This window comes from Rutidosis leptorrhynchoides, chromosome 1 (assembly GCF_046630445.1).
Source record: "Rutidosis leptorrhynchoides isolate AG116_Rl617_1_P2 chromosome 1, CSIRO_AGI_Rlap_v1, whole genome shotgun sequence".
Taxonomy (NCBI): domain Eukaryota; kingdom Viridiplantae; phylum Streptophyta; class Magnoliopsida; order Asterales; family Asteraceae; genus Rutidosis; species Rutidosis leptorrhynchoides.
The window spans coordinates 410,105,052-410,130,696 of NC_092333.1; positions in this window are offsets into that span (position 1 = coordinate 410,105,052).

The window sequence follows — 25,645 nt, forward strand, 5'->3', positions numbered from 1 at the left end:
TCAAAATTGATTCCAAAAAGTCTGGACAGGGTCTCATACGATAATTAAAAGTTAGGAATCAGAAGAGGTACATTTCTAATTTATCAAGTCAGTTTCTGAGCACTAATTTAGTTTTGCCTATAACCGGGGCTAGGAATAGGAAATTGATATAAGTTCAGTGGCCATAGTTCAAGAACAAGTCAAAATAACACATATCAAAAATCAAGCAATTTTTGTTTAGCCAATTTGTACAGTTTATTCGTGCAAGTTGAATGTTTAGTTTTCAGCTCAATTAAGAAGTTACACAAAATATGGCCCTATTGTGCCCAATGCATAAGGTTTAAAAGATTGAAATTAACTAACAATAAGTCACATATTATGTTAAGTTTCATTTTCCAGAAGCATACTTTCTAAATCAATAAACACAAACCACAGAGTATAAAAAAGAGAGCAATTTGCAGATTCGATTCTAGTTTAGCTAGCCACATTTGCACGCAATTATACGAAGATCTAGATACAATTAGCCTATGATATTTACATGAAAGGTGAATTAACTTTTGTGTACTTTTCAAATATGTAAAGCTTTAATCACAGAAGTTAACACATTTTATCATACAAGGCTGTTTTCATGCAAGTGCGGTATAAATCCACTTTTACACTAAATCAAGCATATCTTGGGTTATACATAAGCAAACGACATGATATCCTAGTGAAAATTGAGTGTTTTTAAATTATATTTCCAGTGGTATGTTTCACATGCCAATTCGTGGACTATCAAACCCAGATTTCTGATTACACACAAAAATACAACGTTAATTTCAATTGGCCATAACTTGATCATCCGAAAATGAAATCAAGCGAATTCAAAGCCTAAAATTGATATTTTTTCGAAAGGAATCTGAATATAAAATAATATCATACATTTGAAAAACTTAAAATCACTGATCATGCAATAACAATTTCGTTTCTTAACCCTAACGCATCAAACGATAATTTAACGATAACAATTAACATGTACGCGTATTGACTTGAGCAATTGACAACATAACTATGAAACATTAATACAAATCAGATTTTTAAGATTAGGGTTTATGTGATTATACCTTTGATCAAGAAATTAAATACACCAACGCGTAGAGGATGATGTGAATTACACTTTTCGTGTTCAAGGCTTGATCAAAAATTGAATTTTTGATGGTGGTATTGGTGGTGAAGGTCGACGGCAGCCAAGGGGAGGGAGGAGCCAAAAAGGTCGACTGGTATGTTGTGTTTGTGAGGGTTACAGTGTTTTAGGTTATCACCTAAGCATTTATATCAAGCCCTAACTCTCCTAATTAACACTTAAGTCCCTAAAGTAGTAAAAATTAAACATAAAAGGGGGGAGGGAGTGGGGTTTGGTCGAATGGCCTATGGGGGTGACTCCCGGGCTCGTGTTTTGCAATTTCGTGTATTCGTGGCTCGTTTCAAGTGCCGTTTAGTCATACCGAAGGCCCAGAACGCTAAACCGATCGTTAAACGCAACCAAACGTTAATTTATTAAAAATCCAATAAATTAATTATTTTTTAAAAGTTAATAATTAATAATTTAATTATTAAAATAAACCCGAGCGTTTCATTGTTCAAAAATCAGTTATCAAAACTGTATCATTTTTATCGTATTTCTTTATCTAAAATATTTATTCGAATTAATATCAACCCATATTAATTATTGAAACTCACCAAGGATCAAGTACGCATTTATTACATATGAACACATAAACGTCAAGTAATCGTCGTTAAATGAACTAACGGAAGGTTAACGGAAGTAACGGAAAAAGTAGGGTTGTTACATTACCCACCTGTTATTAAAAATTTTGTCCCGAAATTTTAGTAATCATCCGCTGAAGTAGTTTCCTCGGGAAACAGTTGCGGGTATTTCAGTCTCATCTGGTCTTCACGCTCCCACGTGAACTCTGGTCCTCTTCTCGCGTTCCACCGAACTTTAACGATAAGAATTCTACTTTGTTTCAACTGTTTGACCTCACGGCCCAAGATTTCGACAGGTTCCTCAATGAAATGAAGTTTGTCGTCGATAAACAGTTCCTCTAATGGAATAATCAAATTCTCATCGGCTAGGCACTTCTTTAGGTTGGATACATGAAAAACATCGTGGATACAAGTGAGTGCTTGTGGCAGCTCCAATCTGTAAGCCACCGGTCCGACTCCTTCAGTTATCTCAAACGGTCCAACATATCTAGAACTCAATTTACCTCGTTTCCCAAATCGTATAACACCCTTCCAAGGTGATACCTTAAGCATGACTTTGTCACCAACTTAGAATTCTATGTCCTTCCATCTAACATTGGTATAACTCTTTTGATGACATCGAGCCATTCTCAATCGTTCTTGGATCTGTAGGACTTTCTCCGTCGTCTCCTGAATGATCTCGGGACCTGTTGAAATGTCCCGTTCATATCGATTATAAACATTCCATATTAATTGATTTCGTTGCGAGGTTTTGACCTCTATATGAGACGTTTTTAAAAGACTGCATTCGATTTTAAAACAAACCATAACCTTTATTTTATCGATAAAGGTTTTAAAAATATTACGACGATTATCAAATAATGATAATCTAAAATATAGCGTTTTCACACGACTATTATATAATGGTTTACAATAATATTACACATCAACTTAAGTCTTCGAATGCAGTTTTTAAACAATATTATACAAGCATGCTGACTCCAACTCTTGTCCATATATTAGCATTCAACAGCAGAAGCTCTTAATAATCACCTGAGAATAAACATGCTTAAAACGTCAACAAAAATGTTGGTGAGTTATAGGTTTAACCTATATATTTATCAAATTGTAACAATAGACCACAAGATTTCATTTTTTTCCATAAATATAATCTCATATCAGGCATTTTGCAAACTGCATAGAGATAAAATTCATTCATATGTTGAACACCTGGTAACCGACCTTAACAAGATGCATATAGAATATCCCCATCATTCTGGGACTCTCATCGGATATGATAAATTGAAGTACTAAAGCATCCATAACTCGGATGAGGCTTGTTGGGCCAAATAGATCTATCTTTAGGATTCGCGTCAATTAGGGGCCATTTCCCTAATTCTTAGGCTACCAAGCTAAAAAGGGGCATATTCGGTTCGATAATCCAACATAGAAAGTATTTTCGATTACTTATGTCTATTTTGTAAAATATTTATAAAACTGCATGTATTCTCATCCTAAAAATAATAGATTTTTAAAAGTGGGACTATAACTCACTTTCACAGATTTTTACTTTGCCGGAAATAAGACTTGGCCACTGGTCGATTCACGAACCTATAACATATATATACATATATATTAAAGTATGATCAAAATATATTCACAACATTTTTATTACATTTTAATGATTTAAGTTTGTTAAGTTAGCAGTCCATCGTTAGTGATCTACAACTAATTGTCCATAGCTAATAGTACAGAAATAAATCAATATATATTATCTCGAATCAATCCACGACCCAGTGTATACAAGTCTCAGGCTAGATCACAACTCAAAGTATATATATTTTGGAATTAACCTCAACCCTGTATAGCGAACTCTAGCATTACAGCATATAGAGTGTCTATGGTTGTTCCAAATAATATATATAGATGACGTCGATATGATATGTCAAAACATTGTATACGTGTCTATGGTCTATCAAGATTACATAATATGTTAGAGTACATGTATAATACAATATAAGTTAGTTAAGTTATGGTTAGAATAGATTTGTTACAAATTTCACGTAGCTACAACAAGCAAAAATATCCAATTTTGTTTTACCCATAACTTCTTCGTTTTAAATCCGTTTTGAGTTATTCAAGTTGCTATGGTTTCATAATGAACTAAAATTTATGAAACAAAACAGAAAAAGTATAAGTTTATAGTCGGAAATACAGGTTACAAGTCATTTTTGTAAGAGGTAGTCATTTCCGTCGAAAGAATGACGTCTTGATGACCATTTTGAAAAGCATACTTCCACTTTGAGTTTAACCATGATTTTTGGATATAGTTTCATGTTCATAAGAAAAATAATTTTTCCAGAAGGACAACTTTTAAATCAAAGTTTATCATAGTTTTTAATTATCTAACCCAAAACAGCCCCCGGTTTCACTACGACGGCGTATGTCCGGTTTTACGTTGTTCTTTGTGTTTCCAGGTTTTAAATTATTAAGTTAACATATCATATAGATATAGAACATATGTTTAGTTGATTTTAAAAGTTAAGTTAGAAGGATTAACTTTATTTGCGAACAAGTTTAGAATTAACTAAACTATGTTCTAGTGATTACAAGTTATAATCTTCGAATAAGATAGTTTTATATATATGAATCGAATGATGTTATGAACACCATTACTACCTCAAGTATAGTAGGTAAACCTACTGGAAATAACAAGAAATGATCTTGAGCTTCAAAGGATCTTGGATGGCTTGGAAGTTCTTGAAGTAGAATCATGACACAAAAACAAGTTCAAGTAAGATTTTCTACTCGAATTAAGATAGTTATAGTTATAGAAATTGAATCAAAGTTTGAATATGAGTATTACCTTGAATTAGAATGATAACCTACTATAAGTAACAAAGGTTTCTTGATCTTAGATGATTACTTGGAATGGATTAGAAAGCTTGGAAGTATACTTGCAAACTTGAAAGTATTCTTGATTTTATGAAACTAGAACATATAGAATTTATGAAGAACACTTAGAACTTGAAGATAGAACTTCAGAGAGTTCAATTAGATGAAGAAAATTGAAGAATTAAGGTGTTTGTATGTGTTTTAGGTCGTGATATATGGATTAGATATAAAGGATATGTAAGTTTGTTTTCTTGTAAATAAGTCATGAATGATTAATAATATTTTTGTAATCTTGCTAAATAATTCATACTAGATTCCAAAGAATGGTTCCCACATGTTTGATTACTCATTAAGGGCTGCTAAGAGCTGATCATTGGAGTGTATATACTAATAGTATGTACATCTAGGAGCTGTGTATTGTACGAGTACGAATACGGGTGCATACGAGTAGAATTGTTGATGAAAATGAATGAGAATGTAATTGTAAGCATTTTTGTTAAGTAGAAGTACTTTGATATGTGTCATGAAGTCTTTCAAAAGTGTAACAATATATCTTAATACATTAAATGTATATACATTTTAACTGAATCGTTAAGTCATCGTTAGTGGTTACATGTGCATTTTGTTTCGGAACCTATAACTTAACGATTTCGTTAAATGTAATTAATCCCATTGTTATTATATCTAATGAGATGTTAAATTATTACATTATTATGATAACATGATGTAATAATATATCTTAATATGATATATAAATATTAAGACGTTATTACAACGATAATCGTTACGTATAGATATCGTTTTGAATTTCTTAGGTTAGTAGTCTTGTTTTATGTACAAGGTTCATTGTTAATATACATAATAAGATACTTACTTATCATTTCATCATGTTAAACATATATATATGTTCATATATATAATATCATGTCATATACAAGTTATAACGTTCGTGAATCATAGGACAAACTGGGTGGTCAAATGTTAACACAAAATCCGTTTCAATTAATCAAGTCTTAACAAATTTGATTGCTTAATATGTTGGAAACATTTAATCATGCAAAAAAATAGTTTTCATTTAATATATATAATCATGGAAAAGTTCGGGTCACTACACCTGTCAACTGAATATCCTCCAATTCGCTCCAACATACGGGAGATCTACATTTCCTTCCATTCAACGCTTCGAAAGGTGCAAATTTAATGCTCGCATGGTAGCTGTTATTGTATGAGAACTCAGCTAGTGGTAAGTACTTATCCCATCTGTTCCCAAAATCAATGACACATGCTCGCAACATGTCCTCAAAAGTCTGAATAGTACGTTCGCTCTGGCCATCCGTCTGGGGGTGATATGCTGTACTCATATCCAAGTGGGTCCCCATTGCATTCTGTAGTGACTGCCAAAACCTGGAAGTGAATCTGCTATCGCGATCGGATATGATAGATATAGGCACTCCATGCCTAGAGACGACTTCCTTAATGTAGATCTGAGCCAACTTCTCCATTTTATTAGTTTCCCTTATCGGTAAAAAGTGTGCAGACTTAGTGAGATGATCCACGATAACCCAGATAGTAATGTAACCTCCTACCGTTCTAGGCAGTTTTGTGATGAAGTCCATTGTAATACCTTCCCACTTCCTGGGGGAATCTCTGGTTGAGTTAATAACCCTGATGGCCTCTGATGTTGCACCATGACTTTAGTGCAAGTCAAGCACTTTTCGACATAGGTAGCAATATCAGCTTTCAAATTTGGCCACCAATAAAACGCCTTCAAATCTTGGTACATTTTATCTGATCCCGAATGAATTGAGTACCTCGACTTGTGTGCTTCCTCCAACACTAGTTTTCTCAATCCACCAAACTTTGATACCCAGATTCGATTTGCAAAGTACCGTGTTTCGTCCTCCTTGATGTCAAATTTCTTATCCATTCCTCTGAGAAATTCAACATCGACATTTTCTTGCTTCACGGCCTCTCGTTGTGCTTCACAGATTTGTGATGTGAGATTCGTACGGACAACTATGTTGAGATCTTTAACCCTAAGGGGCTTCTCTCGCTCCTTTCTACTTAAAGCATCCGCCACAATATTCGCTTTGCCCGAATGGTATTGAAGTTCGCAGTTATAATCGTTAAGTAGTTCCATCCAATGTCGTTGTCTCATGTTGAGCTGTTTCAGATCGAATATGTTCTGTAAACTTTTATGGTCAGTGAAGATAGTTAACTTGGTTCCATACAGGTAGTGTCTCCACATTTTAAGTGCAAAGACAACAGCTCCTAGCTCAAGGTCGTGCATAGTGTAGTTCTGCTCGTGAATCTTTAACTGTCGCGATCCATAAGCAATAACTTTATTTCGTAGCATAATCACGCAACCCATTCCTTGATGTGAGGCATCACAATAAAAAACAAAATCTTCACTTCCCTCTGGTGGAGACAATACTGGTGCAGTTGTTAACTTCTCTTTCAACAACTGAAATGCAGTCTCTTGCGGTTCTGACCACTCAAACCTCTTGCCCTTATGATTCAACGCGGTTAATGGTCGGGCATTCTTAGAGAATCCTTCAATGAATCTCATGTAGTAACCAGCTAAACCCAAAAATTATCGGATCTGAGTTGGCGTCTTTGGAGTTTCCCAATTCTTAACCGACTCAATCTTTGCTCGATCGACTTGTATTCCATTGGCCCCTACAATATGGCCAAGAAATTGTACCTCTGGTAACCAAAAGTCACACTTAGAGAATTTTGCATACACCTGCTCTTTTCTAAGCATAGTCAATATCGAGCGTAGATGATGTTCTTGCTCTTCCTCGTTCTTAGAGTACACCAATATATCATCAATAAACACAATGAAAAATTTATCTAGGTATGGCTTACACACACAGTTCATGAGATCCATGAACACTGCTAGTGCGTTCGTCAAACCAAACGGCATCACTGTAAACTCATAATGTCCATAACGTATTCTAAATGCCGTCTTCGGAACACCAGCTTCTTTGAATCTCAATTGGTGATACCCGGATCTCAAATCAATCTTTGAATAATAACTAGATCCCTGTAGTTGATCAAATAAGTCATCAATCCTCGGTTGCAGATACCGATTCTTGATTGTCAACTTGTTCAATTCTCTGTAGTCGATACACAATCTCATCGATCTATCCTTCTTTTTAACAAACAAGACCGGAGTTCCAACTCGAGAATTCGTGGTTTTGTGACACACCTTCTAGTACATGTCACAAATTATGGCATTACAACCCTAATGTTCTTCACTATGGGAAGCTCTTGTAGTTCTAAAGGTGCAAATGCGTATATTGTACGCGTAACGGGTGCAGCTGCTGGCACCAAATCAATTCGAAATTCGACTTCACGGTGGGGTAGAAGTGTAAACCCGAAACAATCTCTAATAGTCGGGACATATTCGGGTCTCTTAAATGTCGATCCATCTTCACTCATATGTGCCAGAATTGCGAGACATTCTCATCTCATGTATTTCTGGACCTTCGAGTAATTAGTGTAACATGACGGTGTACTGATCTCCTCTCTGTACACCATTACCGTCGGTGAAAGGAATTCAAATAGCCTTCAGGTCGTAGCTGCCTCGGTTGTATCATCAGATGACCAGTTTGTTTCTACCACGAGGTTAAAACTTCCCAGTTTAATAGTTCTATAGAGTACATGTTGTCTAAGGAAGGTACATGGTTATAAATGTTGCGACCAAACTTCTCTAGCGTAAGGCTTCTCTCAGCACCGGTGTTGAAAGCACATATAAACATTATGGTTGATGAGGGAGAACGTGACGAATTTCATGGAAAACGAAAATGAACAAGGTGTAATGGTGACTCAAACAAAATCTGGTATTTAATCGAAAAGGGTTGGTACAAACTTCCAGATGTATGTGCCTCGCGGAAAATAAATGAAGTGTAGTTCGCGTCAATGTGTTCAAAGTTGGTTGGTAATGTTTGTGGGAATAATGAAAATGATTGCCGCTTAAGAAAAGTACGTTGGAAAATAATGAGAAGGGATACGGTAAAAAGTAGTACTACTAGTAGAAATGAGTGATGACGTTAGCGATAAGTAGCGATGAGTTGTGATAAGCAGTGATGATAGTAGTGACGTATAAGTTGTTAGATCGCATGCTCGCATCATAAGTATATATACACATGTATACCAATTGTACCCAATAAGGCATAATAGTTATCAGTCGGTAGACTCGTGTTGTGAAACAAAATCATGAACGGCGGTTGGCTGAATGATTGGTAAGTTGGAAGTCGGGTAGACAATATCTACTACGTATTGTGCGGGCGGTTATCAGGAATTCCTCCTCTAAAGACATATCAGAAATGAGTTGTGATGCACATTAGCGAGTAGTAAAACGCGGAGGTGTTGGTAGTGTCGAGTATTACTTAGTAGTGGTAAGCAGTAATGAGTAGTATTGAGTAGTAGCAAGTAGCAAGGGGTAGTAGTAAGTAGTATTTAGTAATGACAAGCAGTGAGAAGTAGTGTTCAGTCGTGAATAGTAGTGAGAGGCGGTGTTGAGTAGTAGTTAACAGCGATAAACAGTACTGAATAGTGGTATGAAATGACGAGTGTATTCAAGTAGTATCCTTGTAGTGACAAGTAGTGACCGGTGGTGGTAGGCAGTGTTGAGCAGTGATGAGTTATGTCAAGATTACAAGTTATAATACAATTAATTTGCACAGTGTAAGTTTCTACTCACATTTAAGTAACCTACTTGACTCGGCCCCAATTCCTTATTTTGCGATGTCGGAACTTCTATATGAGTTACCGTAATGTAATCCCGGTCATTACATTACGCTATCTCACATTTCCATTCGACATCACTCCATAAGTTCAAGATGGCGTAGTCAACTTAATTTAGTTAAATCTGGCTTCGTGTGTACGTATGTGTTTCGTGATATAGTATATTTAGTCCAAGTCCATGTTGTATGGTATAAGGCATATATGTATGTGGTTTAATGTTTAGCCCTACATGTAGCATTGTGAAGCAAATAGTGCATGTATGGTGTATAAAAGTCATCCAAGACACACGGCTATAGACTAGACTTCACTAATGCGCCCTACGATTAGACACACTAATGTATCCTAGTTCCCTATAGCCACAGCTCTGATACCATATGTAATACCTTACATTTGGGGTAAAACCCACCCAGTGCCTTTTCTACGGACAGGGTGACCACTGAGCGTACCTCAGACACTGATTTTACGGCCTGCGTTTTCGCCAAACTTCCAACCCTCTACGACTAACTCGCCCAAAGTTGTTGCCGTTAACCGAACCCGAATCCTGGAAACGTTAACTGGTCATTGCCTTAGACGCAGTTAAACCAGCTCTGATGCCAAATGTAACACCCTGTCAAAAATCCCTTTAACTGAATGTTAACTCTGGTCCTAGTGCTTGGCTTGACTTCTACGTAACAGCAATATTCTACAGCGGAAGCAATTAATACCTGAGAATAAAACACGCAAAACGGATCAACAATAATGTTGAGTGAATCTACAGGTTTTAGGTAAACAATACAGTATGTTTAAGAAATAACATTTCGTAAACGTTTATTAATGGAAGGCCACCAAGGTTTAATGTTATAGTTTGTAGAAAACACCGTTTCCCGTTTCAAAAGTTTGTTGACACTATCATGTCAAGTTTCAATCATTTGTAGACAATACCGTGTCAAGTTTTATCTCATTTGTTCGTAAATCATAGTTTTAAATAACATTGTATAGTATCTAAAAAATAGTTATCAGAAAAATAGGTTAGTTTCCTTGATCACGAGATTTAACAAGTACAACCCCAAGTTGCAAAACGTTTGCATAATCTGAGCACCTGAATACTAGCAATGACCCAAGTATAGAAACCACTATACCCACCCTTACCTCGTAAAATGTTATACACTTGTTCGAGCGTATCTAATGTTCAAAGTAAATGCACCACAATTAATATTGTAGGGTGAGGTTGTCAACCTAACGGATCCGTCCATCCAAATTGTGCTTACACCGATGGTATTAAAAGTATTCAAGCTAGAGGCTTTGTGAACAAACTCAATATGCATATATAGTACTCGTGTCAATAAAAAAAGCATGTGATAATGTAAGTATAACGGCGTGTATTCTCATCCCTGAAAACAAGTAAAAAGTGGGACTGTAGACTCACCTTTGAATAAAGCTCGGATTGAAAGACAAAACTTGTACGGATTATAGCTGAGTAATGCAACCTAAGTATACGTATTTAGGTTGGTCAATATATGTATCTTAAATGAGTGTGGTTTCATAGTATATGTTGTCTCATTGCTCAACTCGACGCGTTTCAAAGTAAAAGTCAACTATATCATGCAAGTCAAACAAAGTCAACCGAAAGTCAAACTTGGTCAATGTGGTCAACTACAGTCAACATCAGTAGGTTCATGTCAAATGTTGGTCAACATGTCAAACCTAAGTTAAACAACACATTTTAGGTCATAAATGGGCACTTTCACAATTTCAGTTTATCGTTGTGCACAAAGTTCATGTACATGTAGCAAACTTAGCATATTATCTCATAGAACAAAATTCAAGTAAACATGGAAAACTCTAGATCATAAGTATACTCAAAATCGATTCCAAAAATTCTGGCCAGGGTCTCATACGATAATTAAAAGTCAGGAGTTAGAAGAGGTACATTTGTAGTTTATCAAGTCAGTTTTTGACAGCGCACTGATTTCGTTTTGCCAATAACCGGAGCTAGGAACATGAAATTGATACAAGCTCAGTGGCAATAGTTCAAGGACAAGTTAAACTAACACATATCAAAAATCGAGTGATTTTTGTTTAGCCAGTTTTTGTTTAGCTCAATACTTGCTAAATCAATAAACACAAACCACAGAGTATAAAACAGAGAGCAATTTGCAGATTCGATTCTAGTTTTGCTAGCCATATTCGCACGCAATTATCTGAAGATCTAGATACAATTAGCCTATGATATCTACATGAAAGGTGAAGTACCTTTTGTGTACTTTTCAAATATGCAAAGCTTTAATTACAGAAGTTAACACATTTTATCATACAAGGCTTTTTTCATGCAAGTGCTGTATAAATCCACTTTTACACTAAATCAAGCATATCTCGGGTTATACATAAGCAAACGACATGATATCCTAGTATAACTTGAGTGTTTTTAAATTATCTTTCCAGTGGTATAAGTTTCACATGCCAATTCATGGTCTATCAAACCCAGATTTCTAATTACACACAAAAACATAACGTTAATTTCAATTGGCCATAACTTGATCATCCGGAAACGAAATCAAGCGAATCCAAAGCCTAAACTCGATAGTTTTTTCGCAAGGAATCTGAATATAACATAATATCATGCATTTGAAAAACTTAAAATCACTGATCATGCAATAACAATTTCGTTTCTTAACCCTAACGCATCAAACGATCAATTTAATGATAACAATTAACATGTACGCGTATTGACTTGAGGAATTGACAACATAACTATGAAACATTAATAAAAATCAGATTTTTAAGATTAGGGTTTATGTGATTATACCTTTGATCAAGAAATTAAATACACCAACGTGTAGAGGACGATGTGAATTACACTTTTTGTGTTCAAGGCTTGAGCAAAAATTGAATTTTTGATGGTGGTATTGGTGGTGAAGGTCGACAACAGCCAAGGGGAGGGAGGAGCCAAAAAAGTCGACTGGTATGTTGTGTTTGTAAGGGTTACAGTGTTTTAGGTTATCACTTAAGCATTTATATCAAGCCCTAACTCTCCTAATTAACACTTAAGTCCCTAAAGTAGTAAAAATTAAATATAAAAGGGGGGAGGGAGTGGGGTTCGGCCGAATGGCCTATGGGGGTGACTCCCGGGCTCGTGTTTTGCAATTCCGTGTATTCGTGGCTCGTTTCAAGTGCTGTTTAGTCGTACCGAAGGCCCGGAACGCTAAACCGATCGTTAAACGCAACCAAACGTTAATTTATTAAAAATCCAATAAATTAATTATTTTTGAAAAGTTAATAATTAATAATTTAATTATTAAAATAAACCTGAGCGTTTCGTTGTTCAAAAAGCAGTTATCAAAACTGTATCGTTTTTATCGTATTTCTTTATCTGAAATATTTATTCGAATTAATATCAACCTATATTAATTATTGTAAATCACCAAGGATCAAGTACGCATTTATTACATATGAACACATAAACGTCAAGTAATCGTTGTTAAATAAACTAACGGTAGGTTAACGGAAGTAACGAAAAAAGCAGGGTTGTTACAATCTGCTTCAACAAAATCTTCCTCACCATCAATGTCAAGCATATCATCAGCAGGCATATAATCATCATCCTCATCTAACAATCTTAGAGTTGATTTATTTTTCGGTTGCTTTTTTCCTTTTTTTTTTGTAGGCATAGAACTAAGAAGATTTAGCAGCCCAAAGGGTTCAAAAACTTCTGCATTCTTCTTCATCGTCATAATTCTCTCGTTTTCATAAGAATTGCCAGGTTCCATTGATCTTTGATCTTGCTTACTTTTACCCGGCGGAAGATAGGTAAGTTTAGATGAACATAAGGATGATCAACGTAATCATGGCGATGACATTACAATTAAAAGACATCAGAAACAAGAAAATTATCTTGGAAACATAAATCTATTTCTAGTAATATTGGCGATGACAACAAAGATTTATATGTCGTACAAAGATTAAAATAGACCATAAAACACTGTAAACATGATGATTAACCTAAATCTATTAGTATAGTAGAATAAATCTCAGAAACTATTACAAATAAATGATCATATCATTTTCGATCAGCTTTAGTTCATAATCGATAGAATAGAATAAATAAACAATAAGTTATCACCATAGTATGAAACAAAAAATTAACTATGATTGCAGTATCTCAAACGTATGCTACAACAACATCACAGATTTACAAGGTCACGATCTAAATTAATTATCTTTTCTTCAATTGATTTAAGAAACTCAAAGACCTTGCAGCCAAAAAATATTATGTGTGATACTAAGTCTTCTCTGATTAAAAAACATAGTCAAAACATTGAACGGTTGATTGGTGAAGCATTTTGACGTTCAAAAATTTTGTGGGAAAAGGATTGGTGGGAAGCATATTGGCGATCTAAAATTTTTGGATCCAAAATTTCTGCTTCAAAATTTTTGGGTTGTAACTGTTAGTGTTATAGATGTGTTATATGGAGTGTATATCGGATGATGGGGTATATCCCATAATTACAGAGATCATTATTATAGAAATACCTATATATATTTACCTTATATAACCAAAATTATTGAGTATTGTTTTATACTAAAAATAAATATATTTATTCATTAGTTTTTTTTTTTGGACGGCTGAAATTTTATTAAAAATAGTAAAAACGCTATAAAAGAGAAACAATACAAAAGATACAAGAAATACAAGTAATTACAAAGAAAGTAAAGGAGATTGCAACCATGTGTTCCAATTACATTTTCTCTATCAAACCCTAGCGTAAATCCAATTGAAACTCGTCGCCACTATGCTATCGATCACATGACATCTTCGAAAACTTTTATCATTAAAAGTAATGCAGTTCTGCAATCTCCAAATATTCCAAAGCGTTGCATATATAATGATGGTTGATATGAGGTGTTTGTTATGTGATATAGGCACTCCGTCAATCCACGCCCACAAATTGGCCAAAGATGACCTAGGCGAAAAAGCAAGATTCGACCATTGAGCGATTCTAGACCATATTTGTTGACTAGTGCTACAATGGAGAAATAAGTGACCATCATCTTCCAATGTTTCATCGCAAAAGCAACATCCAGCCTCCTCAAACTCAATCCCTCGAGCAATAAGATTGTCTCTAGTCGCCAATCTAGATAACTTCAAACGCCAAATGAAGACATTAATTTTTATGGGGACTTGTTTACACCACTTTGTTGCACAGGAAAAAGGAGCTGCAACCTTGCTATCTATCATTTTATGGGCATTTGAGACTGAAAAGGATTCACCATTCCAAATCCATATATCTGGAGCCGGAGAAAATAAAACGGCATTAAGGACTTGGAGAAAAGCCTACATGTTCTCTTCTTCCACACCATAATGTGGTTCTCTACGCCAAAAAGATGACCACGAATTGTTAGTAAACCGAGAGGCGATCGAGCTATGAGGGTTAGAATCTATCACCAATAGTCTGGGAAAATGAGCAGCTAACGATACCCATCGAAACAAGGATCAAACCAAAATTTTGCATTACTTCCATTTCCAATTCGTGATCCTTAATGTCATTTTATATTCATTAGTATATATTATCGTATGATTAACCTTATTAGTTATCAAAATTTGCATAAGATCATATTGATTGATATATATAATTTAATAGAAAACTTATCTTATGCATACTAATTATGACTAATATAATTGTAATAGTATTTATACGAATTTTTGTTTTAATATAAGTTACCAATTATAAAATTTATATTTATCTAACATTAATATTCATCTACAATAAAATAACATAATAATAATAATAATAATAATAATAATAATAATAATAATAATAATAATAATAATAATAATAATAATAATAATAATAATAATAATAATAATAATAATAATATGTATATCTTATGATATGAAAGAATTTGTTATATAGATGATTTAATAGACTTATAATTAATAATATGCATACAAATTTGTTCCATAGATAATATGTATCATATCATATTGGCATGACTAAAGGAAAAGTTTATGTATATAAAGGTTTATGCCGGGTAAGAGGTTAGGGGTAGAGCTCTATCACTCAAGAAAATTGTTAGAAGGGTCTAGAATAGCTAGATCGCGTTCAACCGGGGGTCGGGTTTTAGTTGATGGTTGTTTTAACAAAATATACGAGTGGTTTCTTCGTGGTAACCCATTAGCATTGATGTTTAGATAATACGGATCGATTAGAGTGATCTTCTACAGTCATTAAAGTTGAGGTCTCTACAATTGTTTCATGCAGTGTGTTGAAAATTCAGTTGGAGTTTGGTAAACGACAAAAGTGTCGGGGTAGTAGGATTAGGGAGACTAGTACTTGTATTTTATCTTTTGATGTATGCATGTATGTACATATATGTAAGTATGTATGTATATGTTTGTATGTAAGTATGTATGTGTGACGATCCGGAAATTTCCGACTAAATTTAAACTTTATCTTTATATTATTCTGACACGATAAGCAATGTTTGTTAAGTTAAACCTCAAGGATTTTAAACTATGTTTATACATTCATTTAAACCTCGACCAAATTCCAATGATTCACGAACCATTAAATGAACATATATGAATATGTATGTATATGTGTATATGTTATAAATTGAAAATGTCAACAAAGTATTTAAACGTATAATGCTTTATATGAACGTATTTGTTTCAATATGATTATCGACGAAATTAAAAAAAAATATATTAAATGATTGAATTATCAGAAACATTGAATTATGATTACAAGTCTCTGTTGAGAGGTCCACTATGATTTGAGAAAATCTATTCCTCTTAACGATATTCGAAATAATTTGTAAAGCTATTTATAAATAAAAATAAAAAGTGTCATTTACGAAAGTTAGACAAAAGCTAGTGGAAAATTGGTTTCCATAATATTCTATTAATCTATTTTCAAACGTACAAAAATATTTTCAGTTTAAAAAGAACTTTATTATTAAAACGTATATAACTTTTATAAATATCTAGAATCACTTTTGACAACTTATTACTTAACCAGTATAATAAATATAACGATATTTATATTTTATTTCATTAAATATATATAACGATTTAAATTAATATTATATATATTTATACGCGTATTATACATACATAGTTTTTATACTTTTACTATGCTTTAACTTTACCTTACTTTACTTTAACTTTAATAATTCATACTTTAATAATTCACTTTAATAATTCATACTTTAATAATTCACTTTAATAATTCATACTTTAATAATTAACTTTAATAATTCATACTTTAATAATTCACTTTAATAATTCATACTTTAATAATTTACTTTAATAATTCATACTTTAATAATTCACTTTAATAATTCAAAAATCTATTATAAATAGAATTCAATAGGTTTCATTATTTCATAAAAACTTGAAAATATATTTCTCTAAACTCTCTCAATTGATTTATATATATATATATATATATATATATATATATATATATATATATATATATATATATATATATATATATATATATATATATATATATATATATTTTTGCTCTGTATTATTTCAAGATATTATTAGTATACATAAAATATTACGACGGAGTGATGTCCGAGTGATTTCAAAATAGTTTTTTGAATGAGTCGAAGCTAAGGAAATTATGGGTTATAGCTATGGAGGTGATGGGTATGGTTCATGGGTATGCTCGTGAGGTCAATCTAGTGTTTATCATCTCCGTTGCGTCTATGTACTTTCCTGCAATATTGAATCTCAATATTGATACGTGAGCACTCATAACTTAACTTTTATATATCAATAGTGTATCCCTGACTAGTGCTCGAGTATATAGGATTATGCATGCTTGTACATTCGATATTGTCCTTAGATAGGTTTGTTGAATCCTGAATTAGATACATATGCTACTGAGATAGGGTATATGATATGCATGTCATTGGAAAGCTAGCGAAAAATTAAGAACTTTTCATTTAGATATCGAATGGTTTCGATGAATAGATTAGAAGTTATAGTCAACTGAATTTTAGTATTATTTTTAAAATGATTATTATTACTATCGTCGTTATTATTTTAATAGAAATATCATTGTTATTATAAAATATCATTATTACTATTATGTTAGTATTATCATTTTATCATAATACCATTTTTAGTAAATATAAATATTGTTATAGAATAATAATAATTATTATTACAAAATAATACAACTTTTACTTATTATTATTATGATCAATATTATTTTATCAAATAAATAGGGGATACAAAGATATTTTTCACCACGCGTAATATACTTACATTAATAATACTTACCACTATAGTTTTACGATATTAAGTGAACTTTATAAATTTTACTACTTAAGATATATAAAAGTATATATTATATATAAACGTTAATAAAATTTTTATTAATAAATGACTTTTATTATTATAAAATCTAATAAATATATTTAAATATATAAAACGACTATAGTTAAGTTATATAATAAACACGTATAAACTTTAGAAGTCATTTTGGGTCAAGTTGACTTTTGTTGACTTTTGCATATTAGTCTCGAGCATTAGGATTGTGGTACACTATGACTTGACCAAAAATTGTTAGACAAATATTGACCAACATATAAATATATATATAATTAATATAGGTTCGTGAATACGAGGCCAACCTTGCACTTGTTAAATGACGTTATATGTATTTTTACTACAAAATACAGTATGGTGAGTTTCATTTGCTCCCTTTTTAATTGCTTTTGCAATATATAGTTTTGGGCTGAGAATACATGCGCTGTTTTATAAATGTTTTACGAAATAGGCACAAGTACTAAAACTAATTCTATGTGGGTTTAAACCAGAAATATATCCTTAGCTTGGTAACATTAAACTACTTGTCTATGTACGGTAGGCGCGAATCCTAAAGATAGATCTATTGGGCCTGACAAACCCCATCCTGACTATGGGATGCTTTAGTACTTCGAGGTTTATATAACACACTTGATTCGGTGTACTTTCAGAGGGTAAAACATGAACGTTAAGGCTTGTTACCGAGTGCCTACAACTTATAGAATACTTTTATACACTTGCGAGTGTACATATATTTATAAACGAAAATCTTGTGGTCTATTAATATATTGAAATGATTGTTATGATAAACCTATGAACTCACCAACCTTTTGGTTGACACTTTAAAGCATGTTTATTCTCAGGTATTAAAGAAATCTTCCGCTGTGCATTAGCTCATTTTAAGGATATTACTTGGAGTCATTCATGGCATATTTTGAAAGACGTTACATTCGAGTCATTGAGTTCATCAAGATTATTATTATGTCAATTATAGTTGGATGTATTATCAAATGGTGTGCATACCGTCAACTTTCGTTGTAAAGAAAGTTTGTCTTTTAAAAACGAATGCAATGTTTGTAAAATGTATCATATAGAGGTCAAATACCTCGCGATGTAATCAACTATTATGAATCGTTTATAATATATATGAACGGGTCCTTTCAGTTGGTATCAGAGCTGGTTTAATGCCGTTTATTAGCGGGTTAATCGTAGAGGGGGTTCTCAAAGAGATACCTGTGACGAAGCATTGGTTCTTACTCCTCGCGGTCCCTATTAGGGTTGGCTGTACTGCCGAGAGGCGGGCCGTAAAATCAGTGTCTGAGGTACGCTCAGTGGTCACAGGCGGTTAGCTGAGAAGGCACTGAATGGGATGCGTCCCCAACTTTCAGTTGGTATCAGAGCGGTGGTCTTAGCGAACCAGGTCTGCATTAGTGTGTCTAACTGATAGTCGTTAGGATGCATTAGTGAGCCTGGACTTTGACCGTGTCTGCATGTCAAAAGCTTTGCTTATCATTTTTGTCGAAATTGCCTGCTTATCATTCTTAATCTAGACACGTCTTACTGCATTGATTGCATAAATAGTGTATAGACAAAATACATATCTTAGCGTATCTGCTAATCCATATCTTAGCGTATCTGTTACTGTAAACTTTGCCTGACATATCAAGTAAATTCCTCCGTAATCTACGAAATCTTTTGCGCTATATATATAGATATTCTATGTAATTAGAATACCACCCGATAGCCGAAAAATCATTTCATATCGAAAAATCCTTTATTCAATCGAACGAAATGGAATTCGTCATTAGTTCAAGTCCCTCGAATTCCGATATGAAATCCCACTCAAGCTCCGAAAGCAGTGTGACCGGAATGGATCAACCAATTAGCCATCATCTATTCTAGATGAATTGGGGATAGGTTCGTAGCCTCCTCAATAATTGGAGATAAGAAGAAGGTGATCCCTTCCATCCACCACATTGCCCTCTTGGCGATGAACCTGAAGCACTTACCGGCGAACCGGTCCGAAACACCATTTTCTCTCTCATTTCCAGAAAATGGAGGAGTGAACAACATAGGTTTATAATTATTTTTAGACCACAAGATTTAGTTATCAAGTTTGATGTAGCAACATCGTTCAAAAGTAGTGCTGAAGTTATGATATCAAACTAAACAAAGTTACCTTATGACACCTTGAACTGTCAGTGTCGTTCAAATCATTATTATGTAACCAAAGACCAACGGTCAACTGGTTAGAGACGTCGCTCTCAATAGGCCTACTTACAATAACTAAGTCTGCGTTTCAAAGTAGCAATTAACTATATCATGGCAGAGATTTAACATGAAACAAAGCATGGCAGCACAGTTAAACAGTTTCGAGTACTTGTGTCTAAGCGTAAAACCGTTTGAAAAGCAAGCATGTGTCTCACCCCAAATTTCAAAATAAGTATATAGAGAAAGTTAAAAAGTGGGGCTATGAAGTTCATCTTAGTAGCAAGTAAGTTACTCCACGCAAGAAGAATGAACGGAGTATGTAATCGGAGATCTCAACCTAGAGATATAATGTTTGATTAGTTAATGTCTAACACACATAAAGTTTATTTATTAATATAGCAACTATATTAATAGTGACGGTTTTCGAGAAAAGTTCCTATTTCTTAAAAGTTTCTAATTTCGAAAACATACTATTTATGAAAAGCTTCCACTTATAGTAAGTTTCTAGTTTAGGAAAGTTCGGGTTATAATCCTTCACAAAGACGTTGTACAACTTTTCCCAAACCTTGTTGCTATCAGATAAGTCACTCTGATGATCTGTTGTTACCGGGCGCCCAGGACTCTTGACCAGAATCTAAGTCTTGGCATTCGAGATCCATAAGCGAGTCCCATAATGGCAACAAGCACCACCCTAGGCCGTAAGTAGCGGTGATGTTCATATAAAGTGCACGTTATCTTTCAATTATAACCTTCACGTTATAGGTGTATACACACAATGAATTATTAATGTACTTAATAATTATATATAGGTGATAATATAACTTAGTGTAATTAAGGTGTTACCATATAGATAGGTTTACGAGTTATAATAATAATATTATTACTCTAATTACCTTTAATTAATCAACCCTTATTGTAATAATAATACTTTTAATATTATTACTCTAATTACTTTAATTAATCAATCCTACATGTTACATATACATATACTCGTTATAATAATATCACATACAAGTTCATAACTAATATATATATATATATATATATATATATATATATATATATATATATATATATATATATATATCTTATTATTGTGTTATATGTATATGTTTATATCTATATTATATCTATTTATCATATATGTGTTACACATACATAAGTGTAAAGGTGATACATATATCTATACATACAACTACTTATCAATTTTTATAATTACCTTTAATATATACACGATACATATGCACATGCTCATACATATACATATACATGCATACATACATACATACTTATACATATATATACATACATACATATATATATACTCGCATGTATATATATACATATATACACACGAATATATCTAAAACATATACATGTACATACGTACGCATGCATGCATGCATGCATGCATGTTTATTATTATCATTATTAATTACTAATTCACTTTCAAATATTAGCAATCATTATTCATATATTATGTATTATATTCATGTTCATAAAATCATAAACCTTTTATTTTTATTAATCATATTCAACAACTTAATCTCTTTAATCATAAACATTATCCAAATCTCTTTTAACCATAAACATAAACCTTTAATTATCTAGTTTAACTCATAACCTATATCATAAACATTAATCATAATAATTATTCATATTCATAGTCTTTTAACATTATCATCTTCATACACAATATTCTTGATTATACTTAATCTTATTAACTAGTTCATATTTTAATAATTATGCATACATCTTATTCATAATTCTTCATTTATTTAACTAACAACTTATTAATACTTCATAAATAAGATCATAAATAAAGCAACATAGTAACTAAACATAATACTTAAAAGTAATAGTTTAAGAAAGTATGATTAAGCTAGGGTTCTAGGTATACCTTAGGTGATTAAGATCAAGAAGAGGGTGTTGATTTGGAACTGCAACAGGAACTGAATTACAGCAGAAAACATGACCCAAACAGGAGGGTTTTTGGGTATGATTAAGATCAAGAAGAGGCTGTAAAAGGCTGTAAAAAGAGGCGAACAGGAGGCTGTAACAGCAGCAGAAAGGTGGCGAATTGCAGCAAGAAAAGGCTGTATTGGATGGTGATGAATGTCGATTGCAGGTGGTGGTTTGGAAGGCTGTTTTGGTTGACAAAAAGGGTGAGAATGGTGATGTAAAGGCTGCCGAATACAAGCACAAAAAGAGGGATTTTTATGTTTAATTTGTGATGTAAATTATGGGAATACATGAGGCCTTATATAGAGTGTTAACAAGAGTCGTGATCATGTTAGGATTCTAGGAAATAACTTGGTGATCATGGAGTTGGATCTAGATTAGGATGCAAGAAATTTGAGGTTGATTAGGATTAATAATTACTTGGCAATTAAGTCTTTTTTTTAATTCCTAAACCGTCCCATATTATTATATTATTCTTATTATTATTATTATTTATTTAATTCGGCATTTTAATTATTTATGTATTTTATACATTATTATTTTTTTAAGTTACATTTATTTAAAAACACATTTTATTTGATCATTCTACATTATTTCCATGTCTTTTATTAATTTTAATTTACTTCTCATTTGTTTTAAATTTACATAAATTGTCACCATTTTAAGTTATTACATATAGTTTATATATATAAAATATCTCAGAACACATAAACTTTTATTAATACAGAGTATTGATCAAAAATTTACTATTTAATCAAAGTGTTGTTAAATACAGTTTATGATCACACAAAGTTCTAATAGTAAGATGGTAGAAACAGATATGGAAAATTGAGGGTGGTCATAGTACCTCCCCGTTAATAAAAAATTCATCCCGAAGTTTTAGGTAGACTTCTCGGATACATCCGCGGTTGAGAAGAGATGGGGATATTTCCGCTTCATCTGGTCTTCACATTCCCAGGTATACTCGGGGCCTTTTCGTGAATTCCAACAGATCTTAACAATAGGTATAGTGCTCTGTTTCAAGCATTTTTCAGTTTGATCCACGACCTCAATTGGTTCTTCTATAAAATGCATTTTATCATCAATGTGAATGTCATCCAAAGGAATAACGAGTGTGTCATCAGTAAGACACTTTTTCATATTTGAGGCGTGAAATACATCGTGTACATTAATAAGCTCAGCAAGTAGTTCTAATCGATAAGCCACGGATCCAATTCTTTCAGTAATCTTGAATGGTCCAATAAAATGCGGACTTAGTTTGCTTCGTTTGCCAAAACGAACGACGCTTTTCCAAGGGGATACTTTCAACATGACTTTATCACCAACTTGGAATTCTAAATCTTTCTGACGATTATCAGCATAGCTCTTCTGTCGGTTGCGGGCAGTTTCTAATCGTTTCTTAATCTGAACGATCTTTTCAGTAGTTTCATTAATGATTTCAGGACCAGTCAACTGTCTGTCCTCTAGTTCATCCCAGCACAGTGGAGATCTATATTTTCTTTCGTATAAAGCCTCAAAAGGTGCAGCCTTAATACTTGAGTGATAACTGTTATTTTAAGAAACTTCAGCCAAAGGCAAGTGTCTATCCCAACCTTTGTCAAAATCGATAACACAAGCATGAAGCATATCTTCAAATGTTTAAACGGTTAGTTCACTTTGACCATCGGTTTACGGATGATAAGCAGTACTCATGTCGAGTTGAGTTCCAAGAGCAGATTGTAAAGTTTTCCAAAACCTAGAAATGAATCGACTGTCTCGATCAGAAATGATAGAGATAGGGACTCCATGACGTGAGACAATCTCTTTGATATAAAGTTGTGATAATTTGTCCATCTTATCGGTTTCTTTGATCGATAAGAAGTGTACAGATTTAGTAAGACGATCCACTATGATGCAAATAGTATCATTGCCATTTGAAGTATTGGCAACTTAGTAATAGAATCCATAGTGATACATTCCCACTTCTACTGCGAAATATCCGGCTGTTGAAGTAAACTAGATGGCTTTTGATGCTCGGCCTTAACTTTCAAATAAATAAGGCACTTGCTCCCATAATCGGCAATATCAGATTTCAGATTAGGCCACCTATAAAACTCTTTCACATCATGATACATTTTACTAGACCCTGGGTGAATAGAATACATAGTCTTATGTGCTTTATCTAAGACTAGTTCTCGAAGATTTTCGAAGATTGGGACCTAGATTCGGTTTATTGAATTACCTTGTTTCGTTTCCCTTGAGTTCAAGTTGCTTTTCGAGAACTTTTAAGTCCCTCGAGTTGGACATTCTCTTCTTTCAATGCCTCAAGTTGTGCCTCACGGATTTGAGATGTAAGATTTGTATGAATATGTATATTTAAAGCTCGGACCCGGATTGGTTTCGCACGATCTTTTCTACTAAAGGCATTGGCAACTACATTATCCTTACCAGGATGATACTTAAGCTCACAGTCGTAGTCATTTAATAACTTGACCCAACGCCTTTGTCTCATGTTCAGTTGCTTCTGGTCAAAGATATGTTGAAGACTTTTATGATCGGTAAACACTGTAAATTTCATCCTGTAGAGATAATGTCTCCACATCTTCAATGCGAATACCACAGCTCCTAAGTCCAGGTCATGCGTGGTATAGTTCTTCTCATGTTTCTTCAATTGTCTAGATGCATAAACTATAACTTTATTACGTTGCATTAAGACACATCCGAAACCTTGGTTCGAGGCATCACAATAGACTACAAAATCATTGGTGCCATCGGGTAATGATAGAGTCGGGGTTGTGGTCAATTTATCCTTTAGAACCTTAAAAGCAGATTCCTGTTCTTCAGACCACTCAAACTTCTTCCCCTTATGAGTTAGCTTGGTAAGAGGTTTGGCAAGAATAGAAAAATCTTTGATAAACCTTTGGTAATAACCAGCAAGTCCCAAAAATTGGCGAATATGTTTCGCACTCTTAGGCACTTCCCAGTTTCGAATAGCAGTGATTTTTGCCAGATCAACATGTATTCCTTCGCTATCAACTACATGTCTGAGAAATTGTACAGTTCGCAGCCAAAATTCACATTTAGAAAACTTGGCATACAGTTGTTCCTTGTTTAAAAGCTCTAAAATCAATCGCATATGTTGTTCATTCTCTTTCGCGTTCTTAGAATAAATTAGAATATCATCGATGAAAAAAATCACGAATTTGTCAAGATAAGGTTTGCATACACGGTTCATAAGATCCATGAATACAGTAGGAGCATTAGTTAAACCAAAAAGCATGACAAGAAACTCATAATGTCCATCACGAGTTTGGAAAGCAGTCTTAGAAACATAGGCTTCCTTGACTCTTAGTTGATGATAATCCAACCTAAGATCAATCTTTGAATAGGTACTTGACCCTTGTAGTTGGTCAAATAGGTCATCAAGGTGCGGGAGTGGATAATGATTCTTGATGGTTAGTTTGTTGAGTACACGGTAATCAATACACATCCTTAACGTGCCATCTTTCTTCTTGACAAATAGAACGGGTGCTTCCCACGGTGACGAGCTAGGACGAATGAAACCTTTCTCCAAAAGTTCTTAGAGTTGATTGGATAATTCCTTCATTTCAGATGGAGCTAAACGGTATGGTGCCTTTGCAATACGTGCATCACCAGGAGTGGATACTTTAGAACGAAAGAAACTGTGGCCTCAGATAATATAATATTCTAGGTTGATATTTTTAATTGACATTATACGGGTAAAGAGTCAGATAATGGTAAACAATGGCCATAGGGTTGATCAGACCTTATTTCCATCATGATCCATTAAGATTTCTGCATGACTTATCATAATAT